The 23,774-nt window shown below is 39.5% G+C and overlaps 1 protein-coding gene across 2 annotated transcripts in view; it reads right to left on the bottom strand.

Annotated features, from left to right (window-relative positions):
- The window catches only part of ACVR1 (activin A receptor type 1), a 127,282-nt gene that overhangs the window by 64,143 nt on the left and 39,365 nt on the right, over positions 1-23,774 (bottom strand). The window contains exon 1 of one of the 2 annotated variants that reach the window (XM_043894906.1): positions 7,342-7,517. The exons of the other annotated variant lie outside the window; for it this stretch is intronic. The gene's annotated coding sequence lies outside the window, so the exon portion shown is untranslated. Of the gene's footprint in view, positions 1-7,341; positions 7,518-23,774 lie in introns of those variants that run through there. 2 annotated transcript variants of the gene reach the window in all.

Here is a 23,774-nt window from a genome sequence, read left to right as displayed (position 1 = left end):
GGAGCACTGATTAAGAGCAAAGGGCCAATGACAGCTATAAAAGCCCTGCTCCTTCCTTCCTCCTCAGGGGTGGACATAAAGGCCCAGCGAGAACTTGAGAAGCAGAAGGACCTCTCAGGTACTCTTGACTCTCTCTCCTCTTTCCGTGTGTCACTCAAAATATTAACACACAGAACAATCTAATCCACAAGGACCATTTCCAAGCTCCCCGAATCATCCAAACTCTAGATCTTGCCAAAATGTAACCTCCCTGGTGCTGGTGGGACCTGACCGCATGCCTGGCCTCGCCATTCAGTCATCCTCGTGCATGAGGAACCATTCACATCTCCACTTTGACGAGCAAACCTCTCTTACATTATTATAAGCGAAATTACTTCAGCAACCACCACCTCCCTCAGTCCCAAGCCCTCCTACATCTACCCTTCTCTCCCCTTGCAGAAAACTTCCTACAAAGAGCACTCTACAAAACTCCATGCACGGCCTCCCTCTCTCCACTCAGTCCATTACCAAACGCCTCCGGGTACGGTTCTAACCCTTTGTACACTTCACCTTATCCTTCAGGTTCGCAAGGCAGCTTCCTCGAAACTCAGACTCGGAAGCCTCACTCCCCGAGATTTTTCTTTGACTGACCTGAGATGAGGCCAAGGAACCCCCCAGACCCACAGCAGCTCAGGTGATGCCGAGAATGCTGAGGGTGGCATCACTGGTCCACTGTACAGCATGGCAGCACTGATGACCACCTCTTCCCCCTGGGTTCTTCCCTAGCTGGGATCAAGAGGCTCCATCTCTCTGCTATCTTTACGTTTATGGTTCAGATCTGCTCAGTTTCCTCGGGTGGTAGTTTCTTCTTCTGCCTCTCTCCTCTTAGATGCTGGCTTCCCTTGAGGCATCACATCTCTTGGACTTCCCTTCTCCTCATTCAGGATGCTACCCAGCTTCACCACCACTGAGCCAGATCGAACCACCAGCTTAGGATGCTTTCTTTACTCATATTTCCCTTCCCTGACTATTCCTTCCTTATCACCTTCTTTCTCTATCATATGTCCTCGTCTTTGCATTGGATTTAAAATTTAAAAATTTTTTTTACAACAGGCATTTCAAGTTACATAAAGAAAAAGGATAATAAACCCTATTTTGACCTCCCAGTTCCAAAAACAAACAATCTCATTTCCTATATTCTGCCCATTTTATTCCTGATGTATTTTAACAAGAATCCCAGAAGTCACATCATTTCACCCACAAATTCTCTAACAGATAAGGACTTTTTCTAAACATGACTATAAAACCAGCATTTCATCCAACAAAATTAAGTCTTTCTCCTCCAAATATCATCTAAAAGCTAATCAGTATTTAAATTTGCCCAATTTTCAACAACTATAAACATCCCCTATTCCTCCCCCTGAAAACTGTGAAGAGAATGGGGATAGCACACCAAAAAGCAACTGTTTTTATCGCCCTTTCAGTTCTCTTCACTAGTGATACAGTGTTAGGACTGTAGCAGTGTTGAGAATACTGAATGCATCCTGTGGAAGGCAGCACATGTGTAACTATAGCCAATTCAAATTCTATTGCTCCGGGCTGTTGCGGACAACTTAAATTTTCTGGGTGGAATCAAGGAGTTAGAGATATAATACTGAAAAGGTTAAAGAACCATATAAACTGAATTTGAAATGGAAGCATCAGTATGAACTCATTGAGTATTATATATATATATATAACAAATATACACAGTATATAATAAATATACATGGTTATCCTCTGCCCATTAAAGAAGCCTAGAAACAATGACCTACCTATATCAGTGAGCACTCTGGAGGCCCAGACTGTGGACCTAAACTACCATTTCCTACTAAAGAAAAAGAACAAGTTGAATTCAACAAACACAATGCCATCACCAAACCCAGCCAGTGGGAAATTAGAGGTCAAATGGCTGGGTTCTCAACATATAAGCTGTAAGGAAAGCAAAGGGTTGGAGGGGTAACCTAAGGTTTAGGAAACTTCAAAAACATAAAAAGAAATGCAAGACTAAATTACAGTCGCTAGATACGCACAGGCAGGTGACGAAACCACACAGGAGGCAATGAAGCAATTATTATAGAAGTCAGGAAGCTGGTTACCTCTGGAGAGATAGAAATTGACAAGTAGGGGACCCGCCAAGGAGCTCTAGGGGGCTGCTAATATTCTGTCTCTTGATCTGCATTGTGGTCACAGAACATATTCACCTTACAAAAATTAACTAAGCTATGCATACTTTGTGTGATATCTGCATCTGCATTTTACTTCATATAATAAAAAGGTAAAAAGGAGAAAACAAAAGAGGAATGTGTATTATTTAAACAAAGGTGCAGACTAACACACACCCACTCTCAGAGGCAGTAACAACACCGAGTATCAAATATATATATGCAAAAATTTGCCCAGGTTTGTGCTATAAACAAGTTTATACAATAATCTTCTGAAATGTCAACTACTTTCTATCTTCAGTGGGAATATTGTTTTTTCATGTTTCAAGTTTATTAATTTCTAATAGAGAAACAGGCTTCACTTACCAAGTCATAATTAGAAATCAAGTATTAAAATAAAAGTAACAACATCTTATGATAAGTTGGTCCTTCCTCTCTCCTACTTCAATTTTACATACATTTCATGGGTCAAGGATATAGAACAATTATAGAATCCAAATCAGTGTTTCCCAAACACTGTGCAACATTAATCACCAAATAAGAAAAATTAACACCATAAAGCTATGGACCTTCTCTCACAAAACTTATTTAGCACAATCCCAATAATTGTGTTAACAGGTTTTCTTCTTAGGGTGGAGGGAGTGGTGACTAGATATGATTAAAGTTCTTATTTTTTCAAAACCATACACACACAGATAAATATAAAAATTCTATAAAAGGAAATTTAAAATAAATATGAAAATTCAGTAAAATGGAACTGCCCCTACAAAAGAGAAAAAACATATTAAGCTCCAAGAGTTTAAGAAAAACATTGTGATCCTGCTACATGCATGGGCAGAGAGATCAATGAACTAAATAGATATCCCAAAAATAAACCACAATGTATATGGAAATTTATAATACAAAAGAAATCAAAAGAGAAAATTTGGGACGATTTGGTAAAATTGCAATGACCAGTCAATATGACAGAGACTGCTTATTTTCCACTAAAATTCCTTCTTCACTTCTTGGGCACATGCTGACCAGCACAGATTGCATTCCCCACCCTACCTCACAACTAGATGTGATCACAGGACTAAGTTCTCACCAGTGGAATTAGAAGTGCCATGTGATCACTTGCCCTGGACTTTCTCCTTCGTCCTTCACATGGAAGGAACCCAGCTATGGTAGCGACCCAGCTATGACCATACAGATAACTACAGAGACAAGCACTGGAGCCACAAGACAGACAGAAGCTGCCTCCCAGGGACCAGTGGATATGGGTGGTTCTGCAGACTTGCTCTGCTCACACTGGAACTGTTAAGCGTGGACAAAATCAACTTCTCTGTTCTTTGACCCACAGCGTAGTTCAGTTCTTTGGTTACAGCAACTCAGCCTTATCCTAATTAATAGAGCACCTAGAGAAAAACTGAGTTAGGTTCATACCTAACATTCCAGGTAGATCAAAGATTTGTCTAGAAAAAAAGAACAACATGACACTGCAAGGAACCATGAAATAAGTTTTCAGCTCTAAGAATGGAGACAGTCTTTTGATTGTGATACAAAATCCTGAAGCCAAAAAAAGGTTGATTATATATTTATCTCTATAAATATTGGGGTGGGGGGGGGGCAGGGGGGTGGGCTGTGCCACATGACTTGTGGGGTCTTAGTTCCCTGACCAGGGATCAAAGCCAGCCCTGGCAGTGTCCAGTCCTAACCACTGGACCACTAGTGAATTCCCTCTATAAATATTTTTTAAACATCTTTTATTGACTATCTCTTCCACTATAATGTAAGCTCCGTGTAGCAAGAATTGGGATGTCTTTGCTAGTGTATAACCTAATGCCTGGAACAAGTGCTTAATGCATAAGAGGGATTCAATAAATATCTGCTGAATAAATAGATTAATTTAAGTATACAAAATCTGGTGGCTCTGTGGTAAAGAATCCACCTGCCAAGCAGGAGACACAGGTTCAATCCTTGGTTCGGAAAGAACCCCTGGAGAAAGAAATGACAACCTACTCCAGTATTCTTGTGTCTCCTGCATTGGCAGCTGGATTCTTTACCACTGCAACACCTGGGAAGCCCCACTCCAATATTCTAGTCTGGGAAATCCCATGGACAGAGGAGCCTGGCAGGCTAAGTCCATGGGGTCACAAAGAGTCGGACACAGCAAATAAAACAACAACAACAAAAACCCAGCAAAATATTTTATACAAGTGACCAAATATAAATATCACAAGGATGGGGTGCTAATTTGTTAATGTATAGGAGCTCCTGTGAACTGATAATAAAATAGGAGCTCCTGTGAATTGATAATAAAAAGATCAATAACTCAATAGAAAATAGATAAAGGAATTAACACAGAGGGAACAGAACAGGAAATACAAAGGGTCTTAAAACTTATGAAAATATGCTCAGTGTCAATCAAAATAAGAAAAATGCAAATTAAAGCTCCATTAAACTGTCATTTTTTCACCTATTGATTTGGTGAAGAAGAAAACCTATCAGTTTTACAATTATACTGTGATTGGCAAGGGTATGAGGAAGCAGGTTCTCATCCATTGCTGGTGGAATCTAAAACTTTGCAAGCTCTATGAACAGAACAATTTGGCAATAAATTTCAACCCAAATTAAAATGTGCATAATTCTTCGACCCAGCAATTCCACTATTAGAAATGGATCCTACAGATACGTTCACAAATATGTTTAACATGGTATGTGTACAAGATTATTCCCTACAGCCTTGTTTACGATAATAAAATTGGAAATGATCTATATAGTCATCAATAAGGTACTGGTTAAGTAAATTACAGCCCACCTCTAAATGGAATGTTAGGCTTCCATGAGGAAAGAATGCAGCTTTAATATTAAGAACTTCCAAGAAACAGTATTTCAATGAAAAAAGAACAAAACGGTGTATGTTGTTACCACTTGGGTTAAAAAAAAAAAAAAGAAAGAAAACTGCAATAATCTTTAGATTATATGTTGATATATATACTTGAAACCTCTGAAAGAATACGTAAGAAATTGGTAACAATGCTTTGTCTCTAGGAAGAATAATTGAGAGACAGAGGGAAGTGAGAGACTTATTTTTCACTCTTTGGTACCTTTTAAATCTTATAAACATTGATTATTATATTCCTAAAAATAAGTATTTTATAAAATAATAACAATACAAATATTCATTCCTCGCCCCTGATATCTAAAAACTTTTCTGGTGGTTCTCGCTGTCAACTACACTAGGAAGCTACTGAGCTGAACAATTTTAACCCTATCTCATAATTAAGAATCACAGGGCTAGCAATTAACTAACACCATCATCTCCTCCTCCTCCTCCCTCAAATAAATATATGCAAAATAAAATCAGTCTCTTAATTCCATCCCTATTCTTCATTACCTCCTCTTAAAACCCATTCAACCACATGCCACCTTAAATGGGCATGAAAACATCTCAAAATGCTCCAAGGACGGTAGCCAGAACTAACAACTATGCTAATATATTAACACAGCCTAGTGCCAAAGTTCCTTCCAGGCATCCAGAAGATGAAAACTTGACATAACTGACACCTCGGCAACAACCCAAAGCTGTGCATCATCTGCTTGGAAGATAAAAACTCACATCCTCAATGACTAAATGTCCAATGTCAACAGTCAAGGCTTTTGTTTTTGCCCTAATGTGAAAGTACCCCCACCACCACCCACATCCCCCTTTAAATTTATAGGCTAACCCCTCACTTGACAACTGGTTGTTGTCATATTACAGCCATACACAGAACACTAAGAAGTCATCACTTATATTGAGATTCTTCTTAAAAGGGAAAATCCTGCTTAAAAGGAAAAATGTCTACAGCATATCAAGTAGAAGGAAAAATCAAGCTGTAAAACCAAATGTGTAGCCACCTCCATCAATTTTTAACTAATATACACAATCTGTGTGCCTATGAAAAGTTTGTATGTGAAAAATTGTGTGTTCCAGATTATTAGCTATAGGTAAAAGAAAAAAGGAGGGAGGAAATTGTATCTTTATATTTTTTATACTCTTTGAAATTAAATAAAAATACACTTTTACATAAAAAAATAAAGTTTCTGAAAATAATAAATTAGAACATTCCTCAAAAAAGAAAACTTGACAGCTACTAGAGATCGTGCCCCAAAATTCCGAACCTAAGGAGGCTGCAGAAACCTCACGCTTCTGTCTCTGTGTACAAGATGCACACCATATCCAGGCAAACACAACTTTTAATTCAGAGGCACACCCACCAACATTGAGCACTTCAGGTCCCTCCTCACAGGAACATCTTACAGACCCTATGTAAGTTGTTTTTTGTGTTACCACCATAGCTTAACACAGCCTTAACAGCACCTCATCTTGAGAGTGAGACTTCTTTACATGGATTTCAAAGTACTCCAAGAAAGCAAATTATGAAAATATAGCTCTGGGACAAAGAAAAGTATGGAGACAATTTAAAAAGTCAGTAGTGGCCAGGGAGTGGGTGGGTGGAGGGATTAATAGGCAGAGCACAGAGGATTTTTAGGGCAGTAAAACGTTTCTGTAGGAAAATTCTACTTAAAAGGAAAAATGTCTATAATAGGGGAATCTATATTATTACACATTTGTCTAAATCCATAGAATGTACAACAAGAGCAAATAGTAATGGAAACTATGGGTTTTGGGTAATTATAATGTGTCCACGCAGGATTCCCTATTGTAATGAATGGACCACTCTCCTGGGGAGACTGAGACTCTGGGAGAGGTCAGGGTGTGTGGGGACAGGAATGTCTATGAGAACTCAATTTTCCTATGAATCTAAAACTGCTCAAAGACATCGTCTACTTAGAAGGAAGGGGGGAGAAAAAGTAGTGGTCCTGTAAGGTGAAAAGAATGGCAGAAGCATTTTATATGCAGGGAAATGGTAGTATCTGAACAATTTGGCAGAGCTGAAAGATAACCAAGCAGCCCCACCAAAAAAAAAAAAAAAAAAAAAAGCCTACCTTCAAAGTAAATGCAAGGATAAAGAGCCACCGGTTTGGTCCTAACTTTCTTAGGTTGGGTTCGTACAAACTAACAAATGATAACTGTGGCTAAGAATTTCCTGTGTAATAAAAGAGGAGAGTTAGAACATCTCTACAGCCGGCCCTGTGAGGCCGCTGAGAGCTCCTGGAAAAGCTTGGCTACCTTAGAGCTGGCTCCCAGGCATCTCCTCCCACGGTCCTTCCAGCAGTGGGCTCTTCCCCAAGGCTCCGTTCACTCGCTCCCAGCGGTGGGAGAGGCACTCCCGGAGTCTCCAGAAATAAAGAGAACTCTCCAGTAGCTCTTGCGCTGGCAGTGTGATGCTCACAAGCGGCCCAGTGCTGCAGAGGGGAAGAAAAATTAAGCTATTCAGAAGAAAAGTCTGCAGTTGTCAATGTGCAGGCTCAAGTAAGTGCACACTTGACCAGCCTTTCAAACGGGACCCCCAGCCACAGCTGATTCACCACTGCAGCAAGGACGGAAAAGGGTCTGAAAACAGACCCGTGGTAGGCTGAGATCATGAGTCCACATGAATCTTAAATATTTTTCTAAATAACACAAAAGCCAGTAGGATCTGAGTTGGTAAACTTCAAAATCAAGCTCCTTTAAAGTCCATATACCACGTACTCTAGCCATTACAAAAACAAACCAACAAAAACAATGGTCTTGCATATATTAATTATTTTATGTACTTGGGAAAAACAAGGTTCAAGCTGTCTAAAAGTACAGAATGAAAGTCTCTCTCCACACCCCTGGCTGCTATGAGAGATGCTCCGTGTACCAGAGTAATCAGCTTCTCCTGCTTCCACCCAGAATAACCTGATTTGGGTCCATTTTCAACCTCCATTTTCAGCGGTAGAGAGATCTAGTTCAAAGACTCGTAAAACAAAGGTGGGGTTAGAAGCACACAGAGGAAGGGAAAGGGGCTGCAGATAACTATCAAAAAAAACAACCAAAAAGCCACCCAAGCTCCCTTTTCCTTTAGGAAGACTTCAAAAACATCAACATTTGCCAAAGGAAGAGGAAATTTTTATTAGAAGCAAAGTTTCCCATTCAAAAAACAGTGAAAAACTTACCCCTTTCAGAAAACAGCACTTTGTTGTTGTTTTTTTTAATCTCAAGGACCACTTTGCCAAGAACACTTTCAGGTAAATAAATTTAAGCAGAAAACAAATCCAAAATACAGCATTCCCCAATAATTATTCAGAAGTAAAATCACATCAACCTTGGAATTGAGAAATGTTTTACAAATAACTTTGAAAACTTGCCTCATTCAGTTTAAATTCACAATCCAATTGAAAAGAGAAATTGAGAATATAAAAATAAGACGGACAAAAAAATAAGATACTAAAAATAAGACACACAAAAATATCCCCCTGTAGAAAGGTCAACCAGAAACTTGACATTTTCAGCAATCATTTAGTGAAGTTAAAGAGTAAAAATCCATTTCTAGAGTGGACATCTTTAAAAACAAACTCCAGTTAAGCAGTATCCACAAACCTTGAGTTTCAGAACAAACTGTTGAAACCTTGGTATTTTCCAAGATCCTGGGCCAAGGAAATTTGGCAGCTTCACACCAAAGAAGTTACATTCACGTCTGCTGAAGATTAACTGCATTTTAGAAGGTGGCCAGTTCAAATGGGCCAGTTTGTCTCTGCCCTTCCTAGGGCCGGCCATGTCTTCAAGTTACAGGTACTATTTGGGGAGGAGCTTTAGATAAGCAAGAAAATGTAAAAAATACTGGTCCATATTTTTCTGATTCTTTTTAAAACAGTGCTTTTTTAAAATTACAGATGTACTTCTAATTTCCCTGCCAACTTCCCAGCCCTATCACCTTTCCTGAAGGGAATTCTTTCAAGACCCTATTCAGGTTCTCCTGCCTTACTTCAGCCTTCCCTAATGATTTACACATTTTCCAGCTCCTTCCATTCTAATTTCTCTGTATATATGTTCTACAAGACTCACTTCTATATGACCTGGCACTTAATCCTCTGTCTTGAACAACGTTGGTCTCAAAAAATAAATAAATAAATAAAACTAGGCAAGGATGACATATTATTCATTTGCGCTTTCCTTTCCTCATGGTACCTAGGATACAGTTGGTGCTCAAGAGTTACTAGATAAAAATCAAGTCTTCAAATTGAGCATAGTTTAATATTTGCTTTAAAATTATTAGGCTCTCAAATAACCCATAGGTTGAAGTCAAAACTGTGGTGTACTATAAAGAAGAACAAGTCAGTAAAATGAGAGCAAAGGTGGAAAACAAATTCCAAATACTTGACTTTTCAAATGTTCTCCTCAGGACCCATCTCTGCACCAATACATTCCATGCCAATAGCAACCGTGACAGATCTTGACAGGTCTTGTTCAAAACCCCAAGAGCATTTTTTTTTTCCCAAGAACATTTTAAAAAATAAAAACAAACAAACAAGGGGCGTGCACCAATTAAAATCAGTGCTATAAAATAAATACCTATACAGATCTCTTTTGATTTACCTGATTACATCCTGATAAACCCATCGTTGAAATGTCCTAAGCTGAAAATGCATGCACCCACCAGACATCGTAGAGGAGCCCAGCCTATCTCAAACCTGCTCAGAACACTTACATCAGCTTACAGTCAGGCAAATTCACTTACCACAAAGCTATTTTAGAATGAAATGCTGAATATCTCATGGACTTTATTGAATACCGTACGGAAAGTGACAAACAGAAAGCCCGTGTTGGCTGTTTACCCTGGTGATCATGTGGCTGACTGGGAGCTACCGCTGCCCAGCCTCATGAGACAGCACTGCATGTCTCACGTCGTTTGTTAGGCCAGGAAAAGATCAAAATTCACAATTCAAAGTACACTTTCCACTGAATGCGTATTACTTTCGCACCATCTTAACACTGCAAAATCGTGAAGTCGAACCATCGTTAAGTCAGACACCATGTGCATATAGCAAAGTGCTGCAACCTGTCACAAAACTTTCACTTGAACTGAGTTTTTTCCAAAACCTTGGCCAATTTACTTGCTTAGCTATGGACGTTTAATTATTGGCAACTAATCATGCCGTGTGAAAATCTGACCCATAAAGGTTAGAGGCACATTCCTGTGAAGTGATGGAGGGTGAGAGTGAGGAAGGGGAAAAGGAGAAATCCAAAAAAACGTTCTAACTCCAACTGCAGGCTTAACATAGTAGTACATTTTTCTTTAATCCAATTTACGAGAACATGCATAGTTTCTTAAAAGTTGTTGTAATATGATGGGACTGAGTAACAAGCAAGCATAAAAGGTACTTAAAATCAGACATGTTCTTGGCAGTCAATACAGCAGCTAAGCAACAGGAGAAAAAAATCAGGGCAAGTTTTCTCAACTTTTTAATTATAACTATATTCTTGGCTTCTAGAAGCTGTGACTTTCAAATACTACAGATCCTTGCCCTTTCAAGACATCATCCCCTATGTAGTGATAGATGTTATCGTGTTATTGTGTTATTGTGGTGATCATTTTGCAATATACACAAATATTGAATCATTATAATGTACACCTGAAACAAATATGTCAGTTGTATTTCAATTAAAAAAAAAAAGACAAAAGACATCATTCCATACTTTCCCTGTCTATCCACCCAGCCTCACAACCCAAATAAACCATGGTGTATCTTGCTACAGAATTACTGTTAAAACTGAAATGAAGCAGCACATGACAGCAAGAACACAGACTTAGGAAAGAATCAAACCCAGTTTTCCAACCTACTAAATGTGATCTTACATAAATCACTTAACCCCTATTTGTTGCAGTTTCCTTTGCCATGAAACAAGGTTAATATCTCCCATCTTTAAGAACTGATGGCACTTCTCTGGTGATCGCAGTGGTAATGCAGGGCGCTAATCTTTGGTCAGGGAACTAAGTTCCCGTATGTGGTGTGCAATAAGCCCACACGCTGCAACTAGAGAGCCCTCGCATCTTCATTACTGAGCCCACATGCTCGAGAGCTCGTGATCTGCAATAAGAGATGCCCCAGTGCTGCAACTACAGAAAAGCCCCCACATGCCTCAACTAGAGAAAAGCCTGCATGCTGAAATGAAGACCAAGCAGAGCCCTCAAAAAAAGCTTTAAAAAAGTTAGCAAAAATGCCAGCTATCATTAAGTTCTAGAGCTGTGCTAACTACACACTTTCATTATCTGATTTAATCCTAACAACACAAAAATGGAGAGGAAGGTATTAATATTTCCATTTGAAAGATAAGAAAACAATGTTAGAAAAGTGAAGTAAGTCTGTCCCAAGATCACACTTTTGAAATATGTAGCAAAACAAATCAAGTTTCACTGAGTCCAAAATCTGTGTTAATTACCAGTAAGTTAAAACTGTATCCTGACTATTCCTAAGAATTGAAATGAATTCTTATAGTAGATAGTTTTAGTTCCCTTCCCTGTTTACTACTTCTTAAAATAACAGAAGTTCTAAAGGAGCATGGTAGAAAAGCATGAAGTATACCAATCCCAAACAATACACAAATCATCCACATGATACTACAAGAGTCCTCTTGTTCTGGCTCTAAAATAACATCGCTATAGCCAAGCATATAATGTCAAGGATCCTTGAAGAATAAGCTACTCCAGATACTTGAATATGTGGGCAAGGCATTATTTACAAGTAATTCTGAAGGAAAGCAACAAGAGATGTCAACCAGTTCCCAAGATTCCCAATCTCCAGTGGGCAAAAAAGCAGGTCAAATTCCCTACATGACTGATGCACCTGGGACCCCACACAGCCCATGGAACCAGGACAATCACATAAGCTGAGGAAAGATAAAGGCTGACTGGATCAGGAAGCAGAGAGGAGCACAGTGAAGTGAAGCCGCTCAGTCGTGTCTGACTCTTTGCTATCCTGTGGAGTATAGCCCACCAGGCTCCTCTGTCCATGGGATTTTCCAGACAAGAATACTGGAGTGAGTTGCCATTTCCTTCTCCAGGGGATCTTCCTAATCCAGGGATCGAACCCAGGTCTCCCACACTGCAGGCAGATGCTTTAACCTCTGAGCCACCAGGGAAGCCCGAGGGTCTAGCAAATCTCCTTCTCCAGGGACTTCCAAATTCTCTATAGCCATTAAGCTTTAAGATTTGGGAAGGAATTTTCAGAAAGTTCCCCAGATTATGAGCTATTAACAACAACAACAACAAAACTTCCAAACACCCTTTTCCCATTATTATAGATACCTAAAAGAAAAATTAAAGAAATAAGAAACAAACTTCATAGTATTTACAAAGAACTATATAGCCTATAACAAATGTTCAAATGCTGGCAAATGTCAGTGAGCATTATTGGGGAGCATTCCAATAGCAAGCCAAATCCAGCCCACAGTCTGCTTTGGTAAACAAAAGTTTTATTGGAACACAGCCCCACTTGTTCATTTTACGTATAGTCTGCGTCTGCTTGCACATGAAACAGCAGAGTTGATAGTTGTGACAGTCCATATGGCTTGCAAAGCCTAAAATATTTACTATCTGGCCCTTGAGAGGAAAGGTTTGTTGATCCCTGAAATAACCTGCATTTGGATCTATGAAGAAGGTTAACAGCACTACAGGGAATCACATGTTGAAACTGCCATCTTAAAGGCCTATTTTGCTTTGGAAACGTATTTCTTGGAATACCACTCACAGGATTCGTATACCACACACAATGCATATAAATTTGTATTTATTTTATTTGTAAGTGTGACTCACCAGTAGCAGCAGACAGGCCCACAAGCACACGTTTATAACAGCAACAGCTACAAGCAATCATGACCAATTCTCTCCTCGGCACTCCTATCATGACCTGGCTCTGGAAAATGTCAATCTTATCCTTTACTTCCACAGGTTAGCTTTCAACTTGACGTCAGTGGATTCCTTTGATGTACTAATGTCTCTATGTTGATTGTTTTAATTGTCAAAGGAGAATTGCAACACTTTTCCCATGTACCTTTTTTAACTGATTTTTCTTCTGGTAATTTGGAAAAATACAAATTTCTCAAGATATCCTGGGAAGGAATTCTACCCTGAAAGCACTATTCTCTTCAGGTGTACATTTAGATTCAGAATAGCACTCCAACTCACTGGAAAAAGACTTGGGGGAGGAGGCAGGCATGAGAATGAACCAAGTCTCCAGGATGTTTTAAGGAAAAGATTGAAAAAGATTAAGGTCCGTCTCTCACAGAGTCAGACAAGACTTAGCGACTGAACTACAGCAAAGCCTAGGTAGAAGACCAGCCAAAGTGGGGACCGGAAGAAGGTGAGATTTCCCTGGGATGGATTTAAGGTCCAAATATCAGAGCACCTTCTCTTCCAGAATTTTAATTATAATTTGGCTTAGAAGAGAGGAGTCTACTGTGAACCATCACAGGAGGCAGTACAGTTAAGTACCAGACTACATTTCTGAAGATAACCTGCTAGTAACTTATAACCTCAAATACCATCATCCAAAGTGGTTTGATGGCCCATCAAAAGTCCATTTTTCTGTCCAATCAAAGGCTCATTTATTTGTGCCAGAAATATAAAGCACAAGGATGATGATAAAGCACAAGGATCATGATAAAACTCAAGGAAACAAACGCGCTGGAATACAGTAGCAACGAGAGGCTTCCAGACGTGAACCAACGAGTTCCGGGTTGAGTCCTACCCTGCCAATTACTGCGCCAGAAGTCTTGGGCCAACTGTCTGAGCCACAGTCTCTCCCTTGCAGGGGGACAAAATGAACATCAGGCCTCCCTTGCAGAGCTGCCACATGTGAAGTACAGGGCATCCAGTAGGTGGTAACAGATGATAGCTATTATTAAAAACTTAATATTTAAGGAGCAGGTGTAAGAAGAGGAAATATTGAGGAAGATTGAGAATCACAAGGGTTGAATTAATAGGTTGAATCATGTGAAATTGCCAAAATTTGACCACTATGACTCATAAAACTAGTAATTTTAAAATAAATACTATGAAAAAAAACCTGAAAGGAGAAAACATGGACAACTAATACCCCGTACTCATTCCCCCACCAGTGGCAGCCTAAAAGAAATCCAGACACCAGATGGGAAGGCTACAGACTAAAATAGAAAACACCTTCGTCAACTCCTCAGCAGATAGGAGGTGTGACTTCAGGGAAAGGAAGATTCGACAGAGACAGAAAGAAAGACACAGAAACGCACACACCCCCTCACTCACATGTAGCCCGTGTAACTCACTAGCTCGCTCTCTCTTCCTGCTCTCTCCTCTTCTTTCTTTCTTTCCCCATGCAAGACCAAAAGGTGACTTGTTAACCATTTTGGGAAGAAAACACGGCATTTCTGGTCAGCTGATGTTACCAGCTACATAATAAGCCTTTCCGCAGGCCTTGTAGAGCAGCTAGCAGCTACATAAAGAAATTCAATGGATCCATCACATTTACCCCCTTATTTTTCTATCTCCTTTTCATACCATAGGTATTAGTTTCTTCAAATCTTATTCAGTCTTCACCCAATTAATAGGTCTGCAGTTATTTCATGGTCATGTCAATTCCTGGATGAGATCTGAGTTTTGAGATATCCAATGAGCCCAGTCCAAGGTAGCTCTATCCCAGCTATATTTAAGTCTCTCAGAGGTTCTGAGGAAAGAATCAGAGCCTCTTGGGTAGAGAGGGATTAACAACAGGCAAAGGTAAGAAAGAAGGAACTTGTCATTTCTTCCATTGCCTCAATGTACTACTCTCTAAACAGAATCAATTTCACCAGTAGTCAGATCACCTCTCTCTCTCTCTGTTGGGTCCCACTTTCACGTACATAAATCCCATCCTTGCAGAACTTCCGTGCTCCCCATTTCCAGGAGGCATGCATGTTTTATCTGCTGTCTGGCAGGGATGTGGTAATCCTTGATGACTACCCTCACATGTAACACCATGTAGGCTTTCATCAGTGGATGATCTCAAAGCACTTTTTACAAGAGTTTGCAGGATTACCACCCACGTGGGCCGGAACCAGATTTTCTAGTTTTCTAATGGGATGTCTGTTTCTCCAAAGCCTCACTCTGGGATTCCTGGGTCTATATACATGTTACTAGACAGGCATTAGCAAAGCTTCAACAGTGAGCTTCTTGAAAGTAGGCACTCTGTATATCCAATGTCCTGCTGTATCTCCAATGCCTGGATCAGCATCCCTCTAGCCTTATATAAATATCTGTGGAATGAACAAAACTTAAAACTACAGAGAAACAAGAAGTATTAACAATTTCAAACTCATTAACTTGATAAAGAAAACGTCTCAATCACTAAATGCTAAGTTTCTGTGCTGTGCTTAGCCGCTCAGTCGTGTCCGACTCTTTGAGACCTGCCAGGCTCCTCTGTCCATGGGGATTCTCCAGGGAAGAATACTGGAGTGGGCGGCGATGCCCTTCTCCAGGGGATCTTCCCAACCCAGGGATTGAACCCAGGTCTCCGACATTGCAGGCAGATTCTTTACCGTCCAAGCCACCAAGGAAGCCACACTTAAATTCAAAGCAGCACAAAATGTACCAAACTCTCATCTGGCGGGAACAGGTTAACACAAGAAACACATAAAGAATTCTAGAAAAATTACTATTTCATAAAAGTAGTCTTCATTTTAGAATGGCAGTAAGTTTTCCCAGTACATTTATTCACAAGACAATTACTCCATGGTTAAGTTCTTCAGAACTGTATTGACAGAAATTTCCAGAAACACTGATGGGGGCTATTATAAAACAGTAGGACAAAAATAAATGAACAGAGAACTAATGCTTTTAAAAATCATTCTTCCAGGACTTTCCTGGTGGACCAGTAGCTAAGACTATGTTCCCTATGATGAGGGGCCAGGTTTGATCCCTGATCAGGGAACTAGATCCCACAAGACAGAATGAAGAGCTCGCGGGCAGCAACTAAGGATCCTGTATGCTGCCAAGGAAGGCTGAAGATCCCATGCACCACACTAAGACCCGGCACAGCCAAATAAATAAAAATAAAAGTTTTCTAAATAAAAATAAAAACTATTCTTCCAATGCCCTCTTGTAACTATTTATGTTGCCAACCTAAACAAAATTTCCACCAGATCATTCTCCCTAATTAAAGTTCAACAAGGATAAACTGAGTAAAGGTAATCAACATTCTTTTCCTAATTGTTTGGTTTAATTTTTATTTGCCTATAGGCACATAGGCATTTCCAAGGCTAGGCGGGAAACTGCTTGCCCCTGTGCAGACTAAACAAGGTAACAGACCACAAAAAGCCCAAGTAAAGTTTAAAAAAATTAAAAGTGAACAAGATTTTGTATGGCTGTGTTTTCTTGTTGTTGGGTGCTCTGTATGTGTACTACATGTCCATAATTATGTCTGATAAGCTATGCATTTTATAAGAAGTAGTTGCCAGACCTGTTATAAGTTATCTGAATAACTAACAGGCAAGCTTCTTGAAGAGAAAAATAGTTTATTTATTGTTCAGCTTTATAATAACCGGGTACCATAGCATCCCTTCCATACCAGATAGTCAACAAATACTTGTTGACTGATGAACAATGAGATTAATTTGAAATAAGTTTAAAATCAAGAATCCAGTGGACTTGGGGGTCTACCACTGACCGAGCAGCCTTGAACATTAGACTTCTTCAAGCCCTGCTCTATCATCTCAATAGGATTATTGCAGGGGGTCAAGGGGCAAATGAGAGGAAACACTGCATGAATGAGCTAGGCGCACCCCTGGACCAAAGCTGCATGCCACTGGGAAGTCACCTGTGCTCTCTGGCATCCATTTTTCCTATCCAGAAGTTGAGATTGGTGGTGTAAGTTGCAAAGTTCCCTCCCACCTCAAAGATTCTCTGTTTAGGTATTTCTTTTACAATCAGTAACAGGATTCCTCAAGAATTAACAGAAAAGACTACCTTTTTAATTAAAGTCGGTTTTCTAATCTACTCCTGCACTGAAATGCCAAACCAATCCACTCATTAAAAAATAATAACAATTTTCATTTAATTTATCAATTTAGTTGTAAGCTCACAGAGGTTTGCTTTTAATTTCATTTGGGGTTTCCCTGATAGATCAGTTGGTAAAGAATCCGCCTGCAACACAGGAGATCCTGGTTCAATCCCTGGGTGGGGCAGATCCGCTGGAGAAGGGATAGGCTACCCACTCCAATATTCTTGGGCTTCCCTGGTGGCTCAGCCGGTAAAGAATCTGCCTGCAAGGAGGGAGACCTGGGTTTGATCCCTAGATTGAGAAGATCCTCTGGAGAAGGGAAAGGCTACCCACTCCTGTATTCTGGCCTGGAGAATTCCATGGACTGTATAGCCCATAGGGTTGCAAAGAGTTGGACACAACTAAACAACTTGTGCTTTCACTTTCACCAATAATTTGTTTCCCAACTGAAGGATAATTGAGTAAGAAAACTCACAAAAGGGAGTAGAAAAACAGTGGCGCGGGAGGGTCTATCAAGACCAGTCCCTCAAGGAGCATGAGAATGCATCCAGTTTCCTGGTCAAGGAATCTGGATTAACAAAACTAAAGTCAGCGTGTCCATCTCACCCACCACACCAAACCTGCTCATCTTTATGTTCTGTCTCATGCAATGGAACCACCAATGAACACTGATGACCAAACTGAGGAGTTCTGCTTACAAACCCCACTGCTGCCTTTGCCCCAGCCCTGATGATCTCCCAAAAGCAGCACTCTAGCTCTTCACCAGGATCTCCTCTATGTACTCACCAACAGCGCCAACATGGCTCCCCTGAGCATCTGCAGATTCCTGGCCCAAGACCTCTCCAGCCTCTTCCAGTCATCGCCCCACAGGTACTGAGATAGGACCTTACAGCTCCCTGAGGGTATCCTGCTCGTGGTGCCTTCTGCCTTTGCACTTGTCTACCTGAAAGGTTTTTTTTTTCCCCCCATCTGTCAATTCCTATGCTTCAGGATCAGCTCAAGTATCACTTCCTGAAGGAAAGTCTTCCCTGAAGCCCCCATACCCACACCCTGTCTAAGATATATGCACTCTCATCTGTTGTTCCCAAACTTAATTATCACAGCACCTAAAAAGCACACTTCAATTTTTCTTTTAATTTCACTGCCTAGTGAGTCTGTGAATTCCTTGAAGATAAGTAGCATTTTTTCATTTCTGAAACATCAGGGATAGTCTTATAAATAAGGGGTCCTTAATAAATGTTGATAGATGAATGGGTGAACCCTAATAATGAATTCAAAGCAGAATAGGAACTCTCTAAGGGAAATATGAACAGTAAAAATTGAGAAATAACTATGCTAATAGAAAAAAGGAGGTAGGCTTACCAGAATACATGTTTTGTGTTGTCATGACTTTTCAGTCAAAGCAATAAAACTCCCCCAGAACCTAAGTTAAAGAGACTAAGAGAGAACTAAAGTGTTTTTTTAATGCAAAAAGACAATTTGTAAACTAAACTTATACACGAAACCAGTTTCCTACTGACTTACATATGAAAACAAAGAAGTATTCCCTACTCCATAATCTTTTTCTAAATCACCATATACAGAAAAGTTTAGACCATAATCTTTTTCTAAATCACACATATACAGAAAAGTATCAATAGCTTGAGAATAACACTCAAATATGCTAACACTGTAATATTACTGGAAATTAAAATGTCAATAGAATGTAAGAAGGGAAATGATTCATCTTATAAGAATAATGTTAGTTTTCTTTCGGAGAAAATTATTCCCAAGGTGGTACGTGAAGCCAGGCCTCCACACAATTCCCTAGGTGAGGCTCTCACTTGGATTGCAAGATCAAACCAGTTAATCCTAAAGGAAATCAACTCTGAATATTCACAGGAAGGACTGAAGCTCCAATACTCTGGCCACCTGATGCAAAGAGTTGACTCATTGGAAAAGACCCCGATACCGTGAAAGATTGAGGGCAGGAGGAAAAGGGGGCGACAGATGATGAGATGGTTGGATGGCATCACCAACTCAATGGACATGAGTTTGAGCAAGCTCTGGGAGTTAGTGAAGGACGGGGAAGCCTGGTGTGCTGCAGTCCATGGGGTCGCAAAGAGTCGGACATGACTGAGTGACAACACCACCAGGCTCTCACTCACTGGTCTCCTCCCAGGTGTCTTCAGTCAAGGTGCTGGGGGCCAGAGTGGGAAAAAGATGAGTTCTTCTCACCATGACAATGCTACCTTCTTAACGGTTCTCCCCATCAGCCCCATTTTTTTCAACCTCAACCTTTTTACACCACATAGTGGGAAGAAAAGAATACATACCTAAATTACTATATAATTTAAATAAACTTAATAAACACAAAGAATGTAAAAGAAAAGAGCCAATAGCCAAAGTTGAATGTTAAGGAAAAGAGAAGGAAGAACCGGGGAATAAGCTTGCTGGTTATTAGCACTGACTGCCTGGTATCACTTTACATTTACACACAAAGCTGCTTAATGCAGGAGTCATTTTGAATCATGACTGTATTGATTCATTTAATACATTCAAAAAATCCTGCAATGAAGGCAACCTAGAAGTCTTGAGATGCAGATAATTCTCCATCAAAATAAGGGAAATAGAAGACATATTTTGAAAACTCAAAACCATGAATAAATGCTCAGAAAATCTGTACATAAAAAAGAATGAAATAATGCCATTTACACCAACAAGGATGCAACTAGAGATTATCATACTAAGTGATGTAACTCAGAAAGACAAATACCATGTGATATTACTTATATGTGGAATCTAAAATATGGCACAAATAAACCTATATATAAAATAGAAACAGACTTACAGACACAGAGAATAGGCTTGTGGTTGCCAAAGGGGAGGAGTGAACTGGGAGTCTGGGGTTGGTAGATGCAAACTATTACATTTAGAATGGATGAACAAGATCCTAGTGTACAGCACAGGAAACTATATTCAATATCCTGTGAAAAAACCGTAATGGAAAAGAATATAAAAAAGAACATATATGTGTGCATAACTGAGTCACTCTGCTATACAGTGGAGATTGGCCCAACACTGCAAATCAACTATACTTCATTAAAAAACTGAATTAAAAAAGAAAAAAATTTTTAAATGCTATTGCTTTCTCCTTATAAGTGGGCAGAAGAATGTGAGATTTCTTAGTCTATCAAAATTGAACGTAAGTTTAACAAATGAAAGATTCAGAATTTACTGTTCTGGAGGATTCTGTCAATGAAAACTGGTGTCAACTAAAGGAGTGGTCCAGGAATTTGGCTTCTACTTTCTCTTAGTTCAGAAGATAATAGGGAGCCCAAACTTAAACTTCTACTTCAGTGATCTTAGCTTCAGAATCAGTCCTATATGCTGATGGTTTCTTTAGGGGATGATTAATATGTTCTAATATTAGATAGTGTTGACAGCTGAACAACTCTGTGGATTTACTAAAAGCCACTGAATTGTATACTACAAAAGAGTGAATGTTTCAGTATAAGAACAAGTCAATAAAAACTGTTATTTTAAAAATCAGTCTTAAAGCTCTTATGCTTTTTTCTATATAACTTAGACTGTGAGTGTATGCTGTAATGTGCCTGCTAAGTGTATGAGCATATTTTGTCTCCTGATTCATTTTGTGGAAAGAGCCAAAACACTAGGATCACACAGTTTGGGAACTGAACCCAAGTCTGTCACTTCCCAGGCTCAGGGATCTTGAGCACATTACTGTCTGAGCCCCAGTCCCCAGCTATAAAACAAACAGACATTACCTATCAGATGAGGGACTGAGCATCTGCAAATCATCACCAAGCTCAGACTGATAGCGCGTCTGTGTGCTTAACCTGACTCTTTGAGACCCCATGGACTATAGCCCACCAGGCTCCTCTGTCCATGGGGATTCTCCAGGCAAGAATACTGCAGTGGGTTGCCATGCCCTCCTCCAGGGGATCTTCCCAACCCAGGAATTGAACCCAGGTCTCCCGCGTTGCAGGCATATTCTTTACTGTCTATGCCACCAGGGAAGCCCCAGACTGATAGTAACTGGCAGAAAATTAAAATGGGATGGACTCTAAGAATGACATATTAGGAGTAAGGAGAAATAAAAGAATAGACGCAAAAGCAGGAAGGATGTGGCAAATGCAGAGTCAGGACCAAAGCCAGACTGCCTAGAATCAGGGCAAACCTCTCTGGAACCCCTTTTTGGTTCTAATGATGCTTTGGGGTAGTGGTGATATGAAGTGGGATGATGGGGATCAGGCTAATCCCAGAGCAAGTGCTATTACCAATTTTTCTATGAATACTTCAATCTCTGGAGTCTTCAAGTAATTTTTATGAGTAACCACAAAGCAGAGACATTTTCCATACTTCTATATCCCCTCAACTGTCATTAAGCATTCAGTCCACTAATGGAATTATAGCCTCTTGATTTGGTTTGCTATTAATTAGAACACAGTTTGGCACCAGGATTCATGTTATATAGATTAATTCTATATAATAAAAGATGCCTGAAGTTTCTTATATTAGCAGCCTTTGCATCACAAGCCTCAAGATTTCACACCTGTGACTAATTTACATCAGCACAAATTGAAACTTCGGCTTTCCCATCATTTGTGATATTGCAACCCTTAGGAAACAACTTACCTGACAATTAAAACACCTAATCTATATTTACCATCAATAAGCCAAAAGCCCAACTGGGCCAGAATTTCTACAGTCAAAGTCTTTATAGTGGTTTTAATAACATCATTCCTCATGGAAAATGGGCACTATTTGCCAAGCAACAATTAAAAGAAAGAAAAATGTTTTGTATAAAGTGTGTATATATGCACGTGTGTATGTACACACATATACACATATATATTTTTTAAAAACATGTTAACTTTATGCCACACATGTTTCTACCCTCAAAAAACAATTCCAAAAGAGTTAAAAAGATGAGTAAGTTGTCCTGTCCTCCTCCCCCCAGGTAACAGCTACACCACAGCCAACTAAATTCTCTCACTCCAAGTTGCTTAGGAGACCCACAGGTTAACAAACTATAGTCTTCTGCAGCAGCACTTTAAAGTGATAGGAGATTAGCAGGAAAAAATAAATTAGCAATTGTTGCTGTTCACCATCCACACAGTCAACAATTCTGAGAGACATTCCACTGAGTTTCAGGTCACTAAACCCTTGTCCATTTTATAAGCATTTGTCTCCTGCTTTTGCTTTTATACTTTTCAAATCCCAGAGGGAAATGATAATGTTCTGTAAGTGTTAGAATGGCTTAGTTTCTAAAACTGGCAGGAAGGAAAAGGCTAGCTTCTAATAGTTCTAATTTTGAAAGCATTAAGTATTGGGGGAGGAACCTCTGAGATAATAACCTTTTACTTATTTTTTAGTTGTCTTTTTAGTTATTTATTTTTTAGTTATCTCAGGTGCATTTTTGTTGGTTCTATCAGCATTGCTGTGCAATCAGGTTTATTTTAAGACAACACATTCTAGCATAAATTCAACCGAGTTTCCTAGACTTGTAGCCAAATTTAGACTGATTCAACCAGAAGGTGTCCTTCCATAGTTTTCATGTTGGATTTATGAAGCGTGGCTAGATACATGTTGAGAAGCTATTTTATTTTAAACATAACTTTGTATGGTGAACTTTCCTACACACACACAGTCACATAAAATGCTTTAACTTCTACTTCAGAGTTGCAGTCAACTCCTAATGCCTTTGGCAAAAACAAGATCCAATATGTAAGGTAATTTAGGAGGGGAAAGGCAAATAAATATAAATATTCCACAGAAATAGGGGTCTGTCAGGTTGGGAAAAGTTTCCATAAAAACTTCCATATGTGAATATATTCTCTCTAAAGAGAGATAAGTGGTTCCCAACTCTGACGTTTATTGTACATCAAATATCAACAATAGTAAGGAAACTAAGTATCTCATACTGATTCACTGTCATTTCTCAAATAACTATGAATTCATGTATATGTATATATCTCCACATGTAATACATATTACAATGAATATATGGGTTGCATATAATAAAAATGCAACTACAACCTTTAGTGAAGGCTCTAATTATTATTATTATCATTTTTAGGAAATGACCGGCACTCCATGCCCTCCCCCTCCCCCAGGTGTCCCCCATCATTAACTCTCTTCTCCTACACTGTGGTTAAACCCCAGAGCAGAGGCTGATGTGTCCTGCCCAAGTCAGAATTCAGGCCCTGACATTTGCAACTTTCAGTGCCTTAGGCATATAACTTAATGTGCCTCATTTCCTTCATCTGCAAAATTAAGATAAAAAGAATTGGACCTGCTTCACAGAGCAGTAATCATAAGGGCCAAATGAATGAATACATGCAAGGCACTCAGAGGAGAAGCTAATATATGAGCACCATGAAAGGGTAAGCCATTACTATTATTGATGTTGTTATTACTAGAACCAGAATCTTGACTTTTGTGATACTCACTTCCTTTCTTTTCTTAATAGTTCTTACCTTTTAATGGACTGAAAAACAGTTACTTTGTCTTTGAATTCCCTTCTCCTCTCCCTATGGAAGATATAATAGAGTGCATAAGAGAGGATGGTGCTGAACAAGCTCTAATGGGCATCAGAACTTCTCAACCTAACCAACAAATAAGAAATGACTTGCAAAACTCACAAGGAACTGCAACCTAGTTCTCCCCAAAGGTAGGACTGAAAAC

The sequence above is a fragment of the Cervus elaphus genome, chromosome 33 (assembly GCF_910594005.1).
Source record: "Cervus elaphus chromosome 33, mCerEla1.1, whole genome shotgun sequence".
Classification (NCBI taxonomy): Eukaryota; Metazoa; Chordata; class Mammalia; order Artiodactyla; family Cervidae; genus Cervus; species Cervus elaphus.
The sequence above is the reverse complement of the archived record's forward strand: the minus strand, read 5'-3'. Positions and strand labels throughout refer to the sequence as shown.